The following is a 16,453-nucleotide window of genomic DNA, read 5'->3' as shown; positions in this document are numbered from 1 at the left end:
GATGCCAAAACCAAATCAAGATGGCTCCAAGACGACCACTTGAAGGATGGGGAGAACTTCATCTTGATTCCCGGATGGAATCTTTTTTTTTTTTTTTTAGTATTCTTTTATTAGCTTTTTTTTAGTTTTTTTTTTTGCTTCACTGAATCTTCATTGAGGTGCTTGGGCTTTCTCTCGTTGTGGTGCGTAGGCTGAGTAGTTGTGGGGCACGGGCTTAGTTGCCCCAAGGCGTGTGTGACCTTAGGTCCCTGACCAGGGATTGAATCCATGTCCCCTGATTGGAAGCAGAGTCTTAACCACTGGACCACAGGGAAGTCTCCATTACTATTTTTTAAAGCACAAATGCCCATACAACTTTGGCTTATAAGATAGTTCTATATAGAATATATTAAAATACTAGTGACCTTGATATTATAAACTGTGTGTATGTACAGTCGCTTAGTTGTGTCCGGCTCTTTGCTGCCCAAAGAGTAGCCTGTTAGGCACCTCTGTTCATGGGATTTCCCAGGCAAGAATACCAGAATGGGTTGTTGTTTCCTCCTCTAGGGGATCTTCCCCACCCAGGGATCGAACCCAAGTCTCTTGCATCTCCTGCACTGGCAGGCAATTCTTTTCCATTAGTGCCACTTGAGAAGCCCTGGGTCCCATACAGGCAAATTAAGACTGTTTTCTTCAGGCTGTTTCAATAGGACTGGATTTGGTCATTTCCATTTGGAAAATACCCCCCCCACCCCCCCCCAAAAAAAAATTATGTGTAAGTGTTGATGCTACTGCATTTGGGTAAAACTGGCAAGTTCTTCCTACTATCATAGCCCAGGAAATAGCACCAACGAAACCTAATATATTGGAATAGATGTTGCAGCATTTGGCACACAGTTTGATAGCTCTTAGGGTTAACCTGAAGTTGTCAAGGTTTAGTGTGTGTGTGTGTGTACACACTCAGTTGTGTCCAACTCTTTTTGACCCCATGGACTGTAGCTGCCAGGTTCTTCTGTCCATGGGATTCTCCCAGCAAGAATACTAGAGTGGGTTGCCATTTTCTAATCCAGGGGATCTTCCTGACCCACGGATCGAACCCAAGTCTCCCGTATAGCAGGCAGATTCTTTACCACCGCACTGCCTTTGAAGCAATGTTTAGTACTAGTAGTAAAATTTCATCAGTTATGCTGCAACCAATAAGACTTCTTATGCATCTTATATCTAAAAATTTAAGCAGACTGTCATCTTTTAAATCCAAGTCTTCTGCAGTGTCCATCTTGCAAACAAAATATCAATCTCTATTCCACAAAAGTGCAACTTGATAACTGGTTACCAATGCCTCTTCAACAGCTCTTCCATCTTTTAGGTGTGTTCTAAGTCGCTTCAGTCATGCCCGACTCTTTGCAACTCCATGGACTGTAGCCCACCAGGCTCCTCTGTCCATGGGATCCTCCAGGCAAAGATACTGAAGTGGGTTGTCATTTCCTCCTCCAGGGGATCTTTCCGGACCCAGGGATGGAACCAGCATCTCTTATGTCTACTGCATTGGTAGGCGGGTTCTTTACCACTAGGACCACACGGGAAGCCCCTTACATCATTTACTTCTTCCTGTAATTTCAGTTTATCATAGTATGAGGTGAAGAAGACACTTCCATAAACATGTCTTCGGGCAACACAACACATCAATTAGTATCAGCACCTTCTGTATGTACTCTTCATCTATGAGATCCAAAAGTAAAACATTTTACTGAAAAGTTCATTTTCCCAAAATGAAATTCCTGCACTGTAGTTCCTCTTCCCAAACCCCAGAGGGATTCAGAGTCTCAGCTAGTTTCTGCGTAAGTAGGCACTCAGTTTCCTTAGGGTCTGCTGAACTGATGGGAGAGGTGATGCCATAGTGTTTTCGGAGGTGGCTGTGTCTGTTTGGATCCCCGAGTAGTAAGGACTCAGCGGCTGCTCTGGGCGTGGCCACTGAGGGGAAAGGGAGAAGGGGCGAGACTCAGCCCTGGGAGCCACGCCCACTCCCGCCCCACCTCCCCCACTGTGTCAACGCGGGTTGCTTTCAGCGCTGCTCAGCTTTCTTCTTTGTCCTCATGTGGTGCCCAAAGACGGGCACAGCAACTTTCTAGAACGCTGGTTGGACTCTTGTTGAACTCCAGAATCAGATTGTCTTCCACCTTACTATGAGAGCAAAGTGTGGTAACAGAGTTCTTGCCAAAACAACAGTGATAAATACCGTTTCTCTGTATTACAAACCAGAGCCTTAATATACACTGTGCTGCCCTCAACATGCCAGCAAATTTGGAAAACTCAGTAGTGGCCACAGGACTGGAAAAGGTCAGTTTTCATTCCAATCCCAAAGAAAGGCAATGCCAAAGAATGTTCAAACTACCACACAATTGCACTCATCTCACTCTTGACTGGAAAATCCCATGGGCAGAGGAGCCTGGTAGGCTGCAGTCCATGGGGTGGCTAAAAGTCGGACACGATTGAGCGACTTCACTTTCACTTTTCACTTTCCTGCATTGGAGAAGGAAATGGCAACCCGCTCCAGTGTTCTTGCCTGGAGAATCCCAGGGACAGGGGAGCCTGGTGGGCTGCCATCTATGGGGTCGCACAGAATCGGACAGGACTGAAGTGACTTAGCAGCAGCACACGCTAGTAAAGTAATGCTCAAAATTCTCCAAGCCAGGCTTCAACAGTACTGTGAACCATGAAATTCCAGATGTTCAAACTGGATTTAGAAAAGGCAGAGGAACCAGAGATCAAATTGGGAACATCTGTTGGATCATAGAAAAAGCAAGAGAATTCCAGAAAAAACATCTATTTCTGCTTTATTATGCCAAAGCCTTTGTGTAGATCACAACAAACTATGGGATATCAGATGGGAATATCAGGCCACTTTACTTGCCTCCTGAGAAATCTGCATGCAGGTCAAGAAGCAACAGTTAGAACCAGACATGGAACAACAATCTGGTTCCAAATCAGGAAAGGAGTACTTCAAGACTGTATACTGTCACCCTGCTTATTTAACTTATATGCAGAGCCCATCATGCAAAGCGCTGGGCTGGATGAAACACAAGCGGGAATCAAGATTGCTGGGAGAAATATCAATAACCTCAGATACACTGACACCACCCTTACGGCAGAAAGTAAGGAGGAACCTCTTGATGAGAGTGAAAAGAAGAGTGAAAAAGCTGGCTTAAAACTCAACATTCAAAAAACGAAGATCATTTCATCTGGTCCCATCACTTCATGGCAAATAGGTGGGGAAACAATGGAAACAGCGACAGACTTTATTTTCTTGGGCTCCAAAATTACTGCAGATGGTGACTGCGGCCATGAAATTAAAAGACACTTGCTTCTTGGAAGAAAAGCTATGACCAAACTAAAAGCATATTTAAAAAGCAGAGACATTACTTTGCCAACAAAGGTCCATCTAGTCAAAGCTATGATTTTTCCAGGAGTCATGTATGGATGTGAGAGTTGGACTATAAAGAAAATTGAGCACCGAAGAATTGATGCTTTTGAACTGTGGTGTTGGAGAAGACTGTTGAGAGTCCCTTGGCCTGCAAGGAGATCAAACCAGTCAATCCTAAAGGAAATCAGTCCTGAATATTCACTGAAAGGACTGATACTGAAGCTGAAACTCCAATACTTTGGCCACCAGATGTGAAGAACTGACTCACTGGAAAGACCTTGATGCTGGGAGGGATTGGGGGCAGGAGGAGAAGGGGATGACAGAGGATGAGATAGTTGGATAGCATCATGGACTCGATGGACATGAGTTTGAGCAAGCTCTGGGAGTTGGTGATGGACAGGGAAGCCTGGCGTGCTGCAGTCCATGGGGTTGCAAAGAGTTGGACATAACTGAGCGAATGAACTGACTGACTGACTAAGATACACTATTTATGAGGGAGCAGGAACTCCTAAGAACTTTCTGTGTTCAGTATTATGTTCTCAGTTGCAGAGACCAGAGAACTGATGATTTGAGAAACTAAGTTTCTCTTGGTGGCTAACTCATAAGTGGTGAAATAAGAGATTCTGACCTAGGGTGTGCTGCCCATTCACTTTCCTTTTTTTAAAAAAAACTTTTCTAGTATGAAAGTTACAGGCTTCTCACGTGCTCAGTGGTAAAGAATCCGCATCCAGTGTAGGAGATGGAATAGAGGCAGGTTCAATCCCTGACTTGGAAAGTTCCCCTGGACTAGGAAATGGCAACCCACTCCAGTATTCTTGCCTGGAAAATTCCATGAATGAAGGAGCCTGGTGGGCTGTAGTCCATGGGGTCAGAAACAGTCTGACTTAACTGAAGTGACTTAGAAGTCACACACATAGTTGATTCACAGTGTGCGTTAGTTTCAGATGTACAGCAAAGTGATTCAGTTATATATGTATATATATGTTTATGTATTTTTTCAGGTTCTTTTATGGGTTATTACAGAGTATTGAGTATAGTTCCTTGTGCTATACAGTAGGTCCTTGTTATCTATTTTATATATAGTAGTTTATAGTAGTTATATATATAGATAAAGTATTTTATATATAGTCTATGCTAATCCCAAATTCCTAACTTATCCCTCCTTGTTTCCCCTTTGGTAACCATACATTTGTTTTCTATGTCTGTGAGACTTATTCGTGTCTAAAGGTATGACAGTCATAGTGAAAATGATAAGAATAAAAATGAAACTAAATGGGCACTCCAGAATTACTACTCTTTGCAATTTGTAATACCATTCTATAGCAGGGACAGCAGTATTTCTGTTTCTCTTTTTAGAAAGGACACTGATTTAAAATAATGTACTGCTAATGTTGATATTTTAGCTTGTTTTAAACCTTTGGTTTCTTTCTGGTTGTGTTACAAGAATTTTAAATTTCTCCACTTCTAGAAAACAGAGAATATTTGTTTTTGAACTAAAAGTCATGTTACTTTTCATTTTTAAAGTAGACTTCAGGGCATATTCACAGATATTTACTAATTCGATCCCCACAATGATACTGTGATGAAAAGAAGTGGCTATCAGTATTTTATTTTGCAAACGGTGACATAAGGGTGCAATCAAGATACACAGTGACTCCCTCAAGGTCACACAGCTGATCCAAAATAGGGTTGCGATTCAGTTTTCTTTTTAATATTTACTTCTGTATTTGTTTATTTTTGGCTGTGTCAGCTCTTAGTTGTGGCACTGGCAATCTTACGTTGTGCCTCCTGGGCTTAGTTGCCCCGTGGCTTGTGGGGTCTGAGCTACCTGACCAGGGATCAAACCCATGACCCCAGCATTGGAATTCTTAACCACTGGACCACCAGGGAAGCCCAGAGACCCAATCAACATCTTCCTCCTAGAAGCGTTCCATGTAATGTCTTGCCATCCACGTATCTTTTTCCTTAAATTTCTTAATTTTCCTTAAATTTAATAAAAAACAATATGGAAACATAAAGACTGTTTTTCTTCACTGGATTTAAATTCTTAAATTTCTTAAATACTGAAGGAAAGTGCTTCATGTAGCTATTTATCAGGACTTAAAGACTGGAAGCTGAGGGTATGTACAAGTTATTTCTGAAATTCTCCTTATAAAAAATGATTCTTAATATAGATAATAGTTACATCACATGGTTGCCATAGCTAAAAGTTATGAGGTTTTTTATGTTTAAATGTTTGAATAATTAAATGAACAGCAGTGTGTACAATGTAAATTTCTTAAATTTAATTAAAGGATACCCCTATAGAAAGCACTATTGTGAAATGTACATGGAGTGATTAAAGGGTTTAGTACATATAATTTTCCCTAGTGTTTAAAAGGTCACTAGAAAGAAAAAAGTGACAAATATGCTGTTTTAAGCTTTTTTTCTTTTTTTTTTTTTTTTGCCACTTTAAAAATGTCACAGTGAGTGAAAGGAAAAAGCTGCCCGATAGCAGATGAATGGGTATTGACGGCTGCACCAGTGTTAAATGCTGCATGGCAGAAAAATCTAGGGAAGAAAAACAAACTGTAGTCACGTTTCCATATTGCTTTTTATTAAATTTCAGTAAAGAGACTTTAACTTTGACTGATATCTGAATTTGATAATGAAAGCAATTTGTGAGACAAATCCATGCACACACAGAAAAGATAGGTGTATAATATAAGACATTTTAATCATGCACTAAATGTAAAATTATCCTGACAACACATGTGATATTTTATGGTGTCCATATGGTATTGCATATGCAGCTTATAATATACAACTGGTATCTGGATAACATATGATATAGATGTAAAGCACACCCTACAAGCTTAGAATTCTGTGGTTACACACACACACACACACGCACACACACAGAGACATAATATTCATGCTTTCTCTGTGCTGAATATACATTATACATTTAACCCCTGTGCCTGTGTATTCATATTGTGAAGGGCTCAGGTTACTTTCTGGGGGCGTGTTAGATTTCTTTTGGCTTGAACAACCCTTTTCCCAGAAGCCTGGAAAATTCATCATGTTGGATAGCCAGGTGTTCTCCATTTGCAAATATTATTACCTTGTAGGATTAGAAGAAGGTTTAATTATGAGAGAGGATAAATAAACAGTGCTGCAGGCAGAAAGTCCCACCAGGCCCCTTTGTTGGGGGGTGTCCTCTAGGACAGCAGTCCCCAGCCTTTTTGGCACCAGGGACTGGTCTCATGGAAGACAGTTTTTCCTGTACCGCTGGTGGGGGGCGGGGGATTGGTTTAGGGATGATTCAAGAGCATTACATTTATTGTGTATTTCTACTGTTATTACATCAGTTCCACCTCAGATCACTGGGCATTAGATCCAAGAGGTTGGGTACACCTGCTGTAGGACTCAAGGTCTGTGAACAGTCTTGATGCAACAGGGGAGGGATTTCTAAGCTGGAGACTACAGGGTTTCTGCCAGCAGACTCTGATGCTCAGTTGGAGGAGGACCCCGGGAGCCAGGGTCTTTTGCTCGATTGTTCTTTACCACGGATCTTCCTTCAGAGCAGACTTGACTGATGTTTACCTGAATCACCATCATTTCCAGGAGAAGCTTGTAGCCATGTTCAATCTTAACCACTACAGGCAAATCCTTTGTGCATCGGTCTTCCCCCTTCCCTCCCCAGACTGGAGCAGAGACCCATCCTTTTCATTCTTGAATTCCTGCTGCCTGGTACCTTAGTAGGCATAGGTGCATCAGTGATCAGTCATGTCCAACTCTTTGTAAGCCCATGGACCGTAGCCCGCCAGGCTGCTCTGTCCATGAGATTTTCCAGGCAAGAATACTGGAACAGGTGGACATTTCCTTCTTCATGGGATCTTCCAGACCCAGGGATCAAACCCATGTCTCTTGTATCTCTTGCATTGGCAGGTGGGTTCTTTACTAGCTGAGCCACCAGGGAAGCTCTACCTGGTGCCAGTCATCTAATAGGCTCTCAATAAATGTTGAATGAATGAATGATTGCACCTATATCTTAATACAAAGTGGAATGGCTTTCTGGAGTTCTTTAGTACTGGGGTCATTTGTTGTACTTCTGCTGTCTGCATTCACAAATAGATTAAGGATGTCTGAAATTTCCCTGAATTTTCTCACTTTCAGGACCTACCTTCTGAAGTAATCCTTTCAGACTCTACTGTCAGAGTTTGCTGTGAGCCCACGATTATATCAAAGATGCTCTTTCTGTCTATCCTTGGGGTTTCTTATTATGCAGATTAAGAAAAGGAACTTGAGAAAGAATTAGCAGACATCACCTTGGGTTATATAGTTACAATCCACAAAGAAATCGTGAATAGTATTAATGAAAAAATACATGGACTTGGAGTTTAATTTTTTTTTTTTAATTTACGAACATCTTTAGGGAGTATAACTGAGTACCAAAAAAATTACATTAACTAAATTACTTTGTTGTATAATTAGAGCATTCTACCAGCATACATAAATTTTAGAAGTGAATGCTGTCAGTTTTCATTTTTAAAAATATATCATGTGATGGATGAATAATAATCACACCTGGAAACAGTTTTATAAATAAGAAAATTAAGTTGCATGAAATTATATTCAAAGGTGGTAATGAGTGTCAGTATTGCTCAGAAAGAGAAAAGATGATTTTTCAGACCCTCAAAATGTGCTTAAGTGTTAACTAGATGTATTTATGTTTCACAGCCAACTATGCTGTAGTTTATATTCCGAGGAATGGCATTAGTGCTTTCTTAACTATAATCATTTATATTATTTTCCACAATAACAATGCCTCTAATCCTTATTACCGAAGAAATCCCACTCTAGTGTTTATAGGTAACTTGAGCTATATAAACATACAAAACAAGTATATGAAAGCTAGAACTCTGTTAACTTGTTGATGAGTTCGAGATTAAAACCTGAGTGATATCAAACCCTGGTAGTTCATTTTTTTCTCATTGAATCAACTGAGTTTTCAAATAAAATCAAGCAAATAAATAACATATTATTTAGTTTTCTATTGACAAAATTATAAGACTGACAATTAAAAATCCACTAGTCTGTGGATTCTCATTCCAAGTTATCCTGCAGACTGGTGGGACACTACAGTTGCCTCATCTTCTGGGCCACTTTACTCCATGTTAGTTTACCCCCCTTTAGAGATGATCTTCCCCAGGTGTTCTCAGGGAAAAAGTACTGATCAGATTTCTCATTTTGCTAAAGTAATGTCATTGCTTGGTGTTTTCCGACCTCCATTTCTGAACCAGTATAGCTAAAGTTGATCTCCAAGGGGCGTAGACAGTGAGGCTGATGATTTTCTCTTTTTCCAGCAGGAGTCAAAGCTCATGGCTTTGCTCTTCACACTTCAGCTTCTCTCTCTTTGTTGGGAAGGCATGTAGAGAAATCGGTGGTTGTAAATAAGTGTCTGTCTATGCCACATTGAGTTGATCCTGCCAATGGAGTGATCAAAAACACACTAAAGAAGAATTAGAATAGGTTCATTTTTTGTTGTTGAGTGTGTGGTGGGAGAAGAGGTTTCTGTGGGCTCATCAAGGCTTCTGTGTTATTGAGTTGGACAAGGCAGGAACTGGAAAATTCTCAAAGAAATAGGACTATCAGACCACCTGACCTGCCTCCTGAGAAATCTGTATGTAGGTCAAGAAGCTACAGTTAGAACCAGATATGGAACAACAGACTGGTTCCAAATTGGGAAAGGAGTATGTCAAGGCTGTATATTGTCACCCTGCTTATTTAACTTATATGCAGAGTTCATCATGAGAAATGCTGGCCTGGATGAAGCACAAGCTGGAATCAAGATTGCTGGGAGAAATATCAATAACCTCAGATATGCAGATGACACCACCTTTATGGCAGAAAGTGAAGAAGAATTAAAGAGCCTCTTGATGAAAGTGAAAAGGAGAGTGAAAAACTTGGCTTAAAACTCAACATTCAGAAAACAAAGATCATGGCATCTGGTCCCATCACTTCATGGCAAATAGATGGGGAAACATTGGAAACAGTGACAGACTTTACTTTTTGGGGCTCCAAAATCACTACAGATGGTGACTGCAGCCATGAAATTAAAAGACACTTGTTCCTTGGAAGAAAAGCTATGACAAACCTAGACAGCATGTTAAAAAGCAGACATTACTTTTCCAACAAAGGTCTATCTAGACAAAGCTATGGCTTTTCCAGTAGTCATGTATGGATGTGAGAGCTGAGCTATAAGGAAAGAGCTATAAAAAAGCTGAGTAGAAAGCTTTGTAGAGCTTTATAGCTCTATAAAGAGCTATAAAGAAAGCTGAGTACCAAAGAACTGATGCTTTTGAACTGTGGTGTTGGAGAAGACTCTTGAGAGTCCTTTGGATGGAAAGGAGATCCAACCAGTCCATCCTAAAGGAAATCTGTCTTGAATATTCTTTGAAAGGACTGATGCTGAAGCTGAAACTCAAATACTTTGGCCGCCTGATGTGAAGAACTGACTCATTTGAAAAGACCCTGATGCTGGGAAAGATTGAAGGCAGGAGGAGAAGGGGATGACAGAGGATTAGATCGTTGGATGGCATCACTGATTCAATGGATATGAGTTTGAGCAAGCTCCAGGAGTTGGTGATGGACAGGGAAGCCTGGTGTGCTGTGGTTCATGGGGTTGCAAAGAATCGGACATGACTGAGCGACTAAACTGAACTGAAACATCCGTGGGTTTGATGAAGCACATTAGAAGTCAGGGGTGCTTATTCTCACAGAATATATCACTTAATCTGAGGGAATTTGGGAAGGGTCAGCTGTAATTCTGTAAGTTAAAATTTGGCTGGGATACTGGGATCGATACCTCTCTCTTTGATAAAATTACCAAGGGACTGTTAATGATCCCAAGGAAATCTGACCATGAGCCAGACTTACAGAGCATTTGTAACTCACTGAAGTTCTGACTGCATAAAAGCCATAAGTGAACCATTCCTTATTTAATTGGCTTTGCTTGCCAATCATAATGGCCATTTGAATTGGCAGTACAGTCAGTAGATTCTTTAATAGGCTTGAATGTATCAGATTGACCTTTTTCATACCGTTGTCTTTAAGCATATGGACACAGTAGCATCAGAGTGAATTTTACTTGTTTAGGTGGGTTTTCTAGGTGGCCTAAATTACTTCTGTGAATAAGTTGAGCACATTTGAAGGTCACAGGAACACTTAAGTAATCAGAAAACTATATGGTTTATGGAGACCATAACTTAATCTCAGGAAAGAGCTACTGTTGTGAGAATAATTTAGGTGCTAAGAAAAATCAGTACATCAGATAGTAACTTACTGAGGAGTACCCTAGAGGTTTGAAGAGTTAATGTCGTTTCCAAAGCTGTGTAAATTATTCCCAGAGAGTAGCTTAGCATGCCTGGAAGAGAGTTCAATGAGCCACCATAATCTTTTATAGTACCTCAATTCACCTTTGAAATCTATTTGGACTCGTTTCATTTCTGATTTCAAATTTATAAAACATGAGTTTCTTGGTAGAACTTTTGGTCACATCACCATCTTTGAAATCCCTTTTCATTCTCTGTATATGCTCAGAATTTATAAAATAGCTTTCAGAATTCACTATAACAAAGTCCTTGCTCTAAATTTTATCTCTATTCTTATTATTTTCCAAGAATGGCCACTAGATTTTAGCCACATCAACTAACTCTGAAATTTATGCTCTGAAATGTCTCAGTTTAAAAGTAATTTTATGAATATAGTTGAAAGTACACGAGATATATGAGTTACATGTATACCTACATGATATACAAGTTTGGTGTTTTTCCAATCTGTATTTTTTTCTTTTTTTGGCCAAACCGTGTGACATGTAGGATCTTAGTCCTCTGCATTGTCAGAGCTCGGAGTCTTAACCAGTGGACCACCAGGGAAGTCCTGGTGTATTTTATATGTATTTTAATACTACACTTACTTTGTATATATACTTGTATATATGGTACTGTTTTATACTGCATACCTATATAGTAGATGTAGTACACGTCACAACTCATAGTAATGAGTTTTGGGGAGAAAGGGAGGAGAATTGAACTGGGAAGAGGAATAGAGAGGATGTAAACTGTATTTATAAGGATCTGTTTCTCTCAAAAGTGACTTGAAGCAAGTATGACAAAATATGAGTATTTGTTTGAACTATGTATTAGATACACAAGTGTTTATTATATTATTCTTTGCAGTGCCCTATATTTTAAAGACATTTTTAATACAAGAAAAACCCTCTGAAACCATTTTCCTTGATGTTGCATTCATGCCGAACTCCTTCTCATCAATTGCTCTTTACTTAGCTTCTTAAATTCTTGTCCTTTTTTCTTCTTCAAAACCAGAAAATTACTTTGGCATTGTTTAAAGAATGATGAAAATCTCATTTAGATCTGGATTGCAAAATCCTTGCTAATTCACGAAAGCATTTATTTTTTTAAACATTAGTTTAAGTCTGTTCCTCAGACTGTCACATCTTTCTTCAGGGGTTTCTCATAGTCTTTAGACGACTCCATCTGCTCTTCTAAAAGGAGAACATCAAACCAGTTTGTTAGATGTGACACAATTAGATCTCAGATGCTCAGTTGCCTGACCATTTGTAAACGCATTTTCTGGAAATTAGGAACAGACCAAAGAACTCTGACTTTCTCTAAGGCTTTTATTTAGCCTTCATTTTATGTGACTTTGGTTTATGTTTCTATTCAACTTCTTCTCCTGGGAACATGAATAATTCTGGTTCAAAGTCATTCTCCCCAAATAGTACTACACTGGCTATTAATTAATGTTTATTTGTCCTCCTCTTCTACTTTTTTTTCATCTTTTTTGTTATTATATGGTTAACAGATATTTGGTCCATGCTAAAGTTTTTTTTTTTTTGTTATTTTGTTCTATCCAAAATCATTTGTCATGGACCAAGTGTGGTGATGGACATTTTGAATAGGACCAAATTTCAAGGAGCTTTAGGTGTGGACCATAGGTCTTTAAAAATTTTTTTTTAATTTAAATTTATTTATTTTAATTGGATGCTAATTACTTTACAATATTGTATTGGTTCTGCCACACATCAACATGAATCCACCACGGATTCACGTGTTCCCCATCCTGAATCCCCCTCCCACCTCCCTCCCTGTACCATCCCTCCGGGTCATCCCAGTGCACCAGCCCCAAGAATCCTGTATCGAACCTGGACTAGTGATTCGTTTCTTATATATTATACATGTTTCCATGCCATTCTCCCAAATCATCCCACCCTCTCCCTCTCCCACAGAGTCCAAAAGACTGTTCTATACATCTGTGTCTCTTTTGCTGTCTCGCATACAGGGTTATCGTTACCATCTTTCTAAATTCCATACATATGCGTTAGTATACTGTATTGGTGTTTTTCTTTCTGGCTTACTTATTTTGTATTTCTTTTAGGCTGTGCTGGGTCTTCATTGCTGCGCATGGGCTTTCTCTAGTTGTGGCGAGTGTGGGCTACTCTAGTTGTACACAGGCTTCTCAACTGCAGTGGCTTCTCTTGTTTTGGAGCCTGGGCTCAAGGGTGCGAGGGCTTCAGTAGTTGTGGAGCATGACCTTAGTTGTTTCGTGGCACGTGGAATCTTCCCAGACTAGGAGCGGGACCTGTGTTCCCTGAATTTGCAGGTGGATTCTTAACTACTGCATCACTAGGGAAGTCCTTGGACCATATGTTTTATGGACCAGAAGTCTTATTGATTATTGGACAGGGCCAAATGTCTTGCAAGGGAATTATATACCTTAGAAATCATGTCAACCAATCCATAGTCAAAGAGATATATTTCCCCTAGTTTTAAAAATTGTATGTGACTGAAGAAACAACACATGAAAAACAGACAAAACAAAAACAAATGAGTGCACATTTATTTAGCTCAGCACAAAATAAGTATTAATACATCCTCTTGAAAGGCCAGGAGGTCAACTGCTTTACCAACGGGTTCTCAAAATGGCAGAACTTTGGTGTGGTCTTTGATGTAACAGATCAAAGAATTCAGCTTTGATAATTTAGTCAAGCAGGCGGACTTGACGTATCCCAACTCACAAACACTGATGTATAAATAAGAATGTCAGTTTATTAATTTATTCTGAGAAAGCCATGAAGTGATGCCAGTGTTTCTCCCATTCTCTCATTGTAGGGGGAAAAAGAAATCCAGGAAATAAAAGTATAATCTTAAGGTTTGGAAATTATAGTATCAGAGCAAGAGGGATATTTGGATGATCTTGGTCTGAAATGAAAGTGAAAGTGAAAGTCGCTCAGTCGTGTCTGACTCTGTGGCCCCAGAAACTATACAGTCCATGGAATTCTCCAGACCAGAACCTCTGGAGTGGGTAGCCTTTCCATTCTCCAGGGGATCTTCCTAACCCAGGAATCGAACCCAGGTCTCCTGCATTCAGTCGAATTCTTTACCAGCTGAGCCACAAGGGAAGCCCATGAATACTGTAGTGGGTAGCCTATCCCTTCTCTAGGGGATCTTCCTGACCAAGGAATCAAACCGGTGTCTCCTGCATTGCAGGCAGATTCTTTACCAACTGAGCTATCAGGGAAGCCAAGCAGAAACCAACCGAGACAGTATATTAAAAAGCACAGACATTACTTTGCCAACAAAGGTCCATCTGGTCAAAGCTATGGTTTTTCCAGTAGTCATGTATGGATGTGAGAGTTGGACTATAAAGAAAGCTGAGCACCGAAGAATTGATACTTTTTAATTGTGTTGTTGGAGAAGACTCATGAGAGTTCCTTGGACTGCAAGGAGATCAAACCAGTTCATCCTAAAGGAAATCAGTCCTGAATATTCATTGGAAGTACTGAGGCTGAAGCTGAAACTCCAATACTTTGGCCTCCTGATGCAAAGAACTGACTCATTTGAAAAGATCCTGATGCTGGGAAAGATTGAAGGCAGGAGGAGAAGGGGATGACAGAGGAGGAGATGGTTGGATGGCATCACCAACTCAATGATGGACAGGAAAACCTAACGTGCTGCAGTCCATGGGGTTGCAAAGAGACAGAAACGACTGAGCAACTAAACTGAACTGAACTGATCTGGAATATCCCTCCTATGGCTAAGTTATTTGAACTGGTCACACTATTTGGCCAGAGTGCTACTTCCCCTGAACTATCCTGGATAAACTTTAAGAAATTCTTCCTCTTTTGGACTCACTTGAAGCTTCTTGATGTTCTTTTTTTTCAGACTAGCTGAAGTAGAACTGAATATGCCATGGATTTATGTTAATGCTTTAGAAGATAGTAAAACACTCAGCCCAATGTTAAGTACAGAGGAACAAATGTGGGTTGCTGGTTCTAGGGATCATGTATATCTTACTGGCAAAATCATGGGCACTTCAGTTAGCCTGGACTTGAATTCCAGTTCTGCTCCTTACCAATTATACGGCCTTTAATATGTTACTGATCCCCTTTGTGCTCCAATTTGCTTAGGGGTAAAATGGAGACAATAATTGTACCAATTTTATAGGATCGTTGCTAGGATTAAATGGGATTAGACACAATGGCTTCTAACATTGCGCTTAAAATTGCAAGCCTTCAACACTGCTTATTTTTTGTTGAGATGACATGTGTCTGTTATGATTGGTCTTTGATTTCTCTCAGAGCACAACTACTCATTTAGTTTCTCTCTTTGGGTATATTATGTTATTGGTGGCCCATTTATCTTGTCACACATTTCTAGTTAAAAATTTTATTAATACTAATTTTTCCCTTTTTACTTGTTGAATTTAGGATTGGAAACATACCAACTACAATAAAATCTGTTGTTGTTCAGTCACAATCAGAAGTAGATGGACATTGTTGTTGTTTTTCAATGGCTAATTCATGTCTGACTCTTTGCGACCCCGTGGACTGCAACATGTCAGGCTTCCCTGTCCTTCACTATCTTCCAGAGTTTGAAATTCATGTCCACTGAGTCAGTGATGCTATCTAACCTTCTCTTCCTCTGCTGCTCTCTTATTCTTTTGCCTTCAATCTTTCCCAGCACCAAAGTCTTTTCCAATGAGTCAGCTCTCTGCATTAGGTGGCCAAAGTATTGGAGCTTTAGCATCAGTCCTTCCAATGAATATTTAGAGTTGATTTCCTTTAGGATTGACTGGTTTGAGCTCCTTGGTCCACAGGACTCTCAAGAGTCTTCTCCAGCAACATGGTTTGAAAGCACCAATTGGCTCTCAGGCTTCTGTATGATCCAGCTCTGACATCTGTACATGACTACTGGAAAAACCATGGCTTTGACTATATGGATCTTTGTTGGCAAAGTTATATTATTGTTGAAATAAAATAAGACTCCCAATAATATACATTGACACATTTAGTATTATGCATTATTCTTATTGTAAAGCATGAGCATTAGAAATAAATGCTCAGTAGTTTACACATGAGACAGTAATTTGTGTTGTTATTACAGAGCCAGGGAGATGACCTGGTGGTTAACGAATGGCACGGATACTTTCCTGAGGCCATATATACATTTTAATCCTTGTTGTTGTATATATTCCCATATAAAGTTAAAGAGAAATGTTCTGGAGAAAACTTCCTTAGAGCTGAAATTCACCTCTCTTCCTTCACCGTCATGTGTTCCCCTTCTCCCATCTCCTTCTTTGGGTCGTTTTCTCTCAAGAGTCCCTTCCAGGGCTGCAGAATCACACAGCTCCAGGAGCTGACTTTCACATGGTATCTAAATTAATTATGCCCCGGAAGCTGCGTCAAGTGGTTGCTCTGAGAGCGGCCGCCCAGCGGCATCCAGCTTCCTACTTTCGTTGTTCTGTGTCTTGACTGACACTTGAGGCCCCAGCCCAGGACCACCACTGTCATAAGAAGGCAGGCGGAGACTACTGCCTGTTGCATCTCGGGTGAAGAGCGAGCACCGGAAAATAACCATGTTTTTTCCTCCATACCTTGAGTTCTGTTCTTGTTTTTTGTGTTTGTATGAAACTAGAGTTCAAAAGATAACGTCAGGGGCTAAAGGTTCATGTAACCTGTGGGCCAGGAATGTAGGTGAGTAGATTCAG

At 40.1% G+C, this 16,453-nt stretch overlaps 1 pseudogene; it reads right to left on the bottom strand.

Annotated features, from left to right (window-relative positions):
• Window positions 1–219: 219 nt before the first annotated feature.
• On the bottom strand, window positions 220–16,323 carry LOC133248756 (poly(A) polymerase alpha-like; annotated as a pseudogene).
• Between the last annotated feature and the right edge of the window lie 130 nt (window positions 16,324–16,453).

This window comes from Bos javanicus, chromosome 5 (assembly GCF_032452875.1).
Source record: "Bos javanicus breed banteng chromosome 5, ARS-OSU_banteng_1.0, whole genome shotgun sequence".
Classification (NCBI taxonomy): Eukaryota; Metazoa; Chordata; class Mammalia; order Artiodactyla; family Bovidae; genus Bos; species Bos javanicus.
This window is presented reverse-complemented; position numbering and strand designations above follow the sequence as displayed.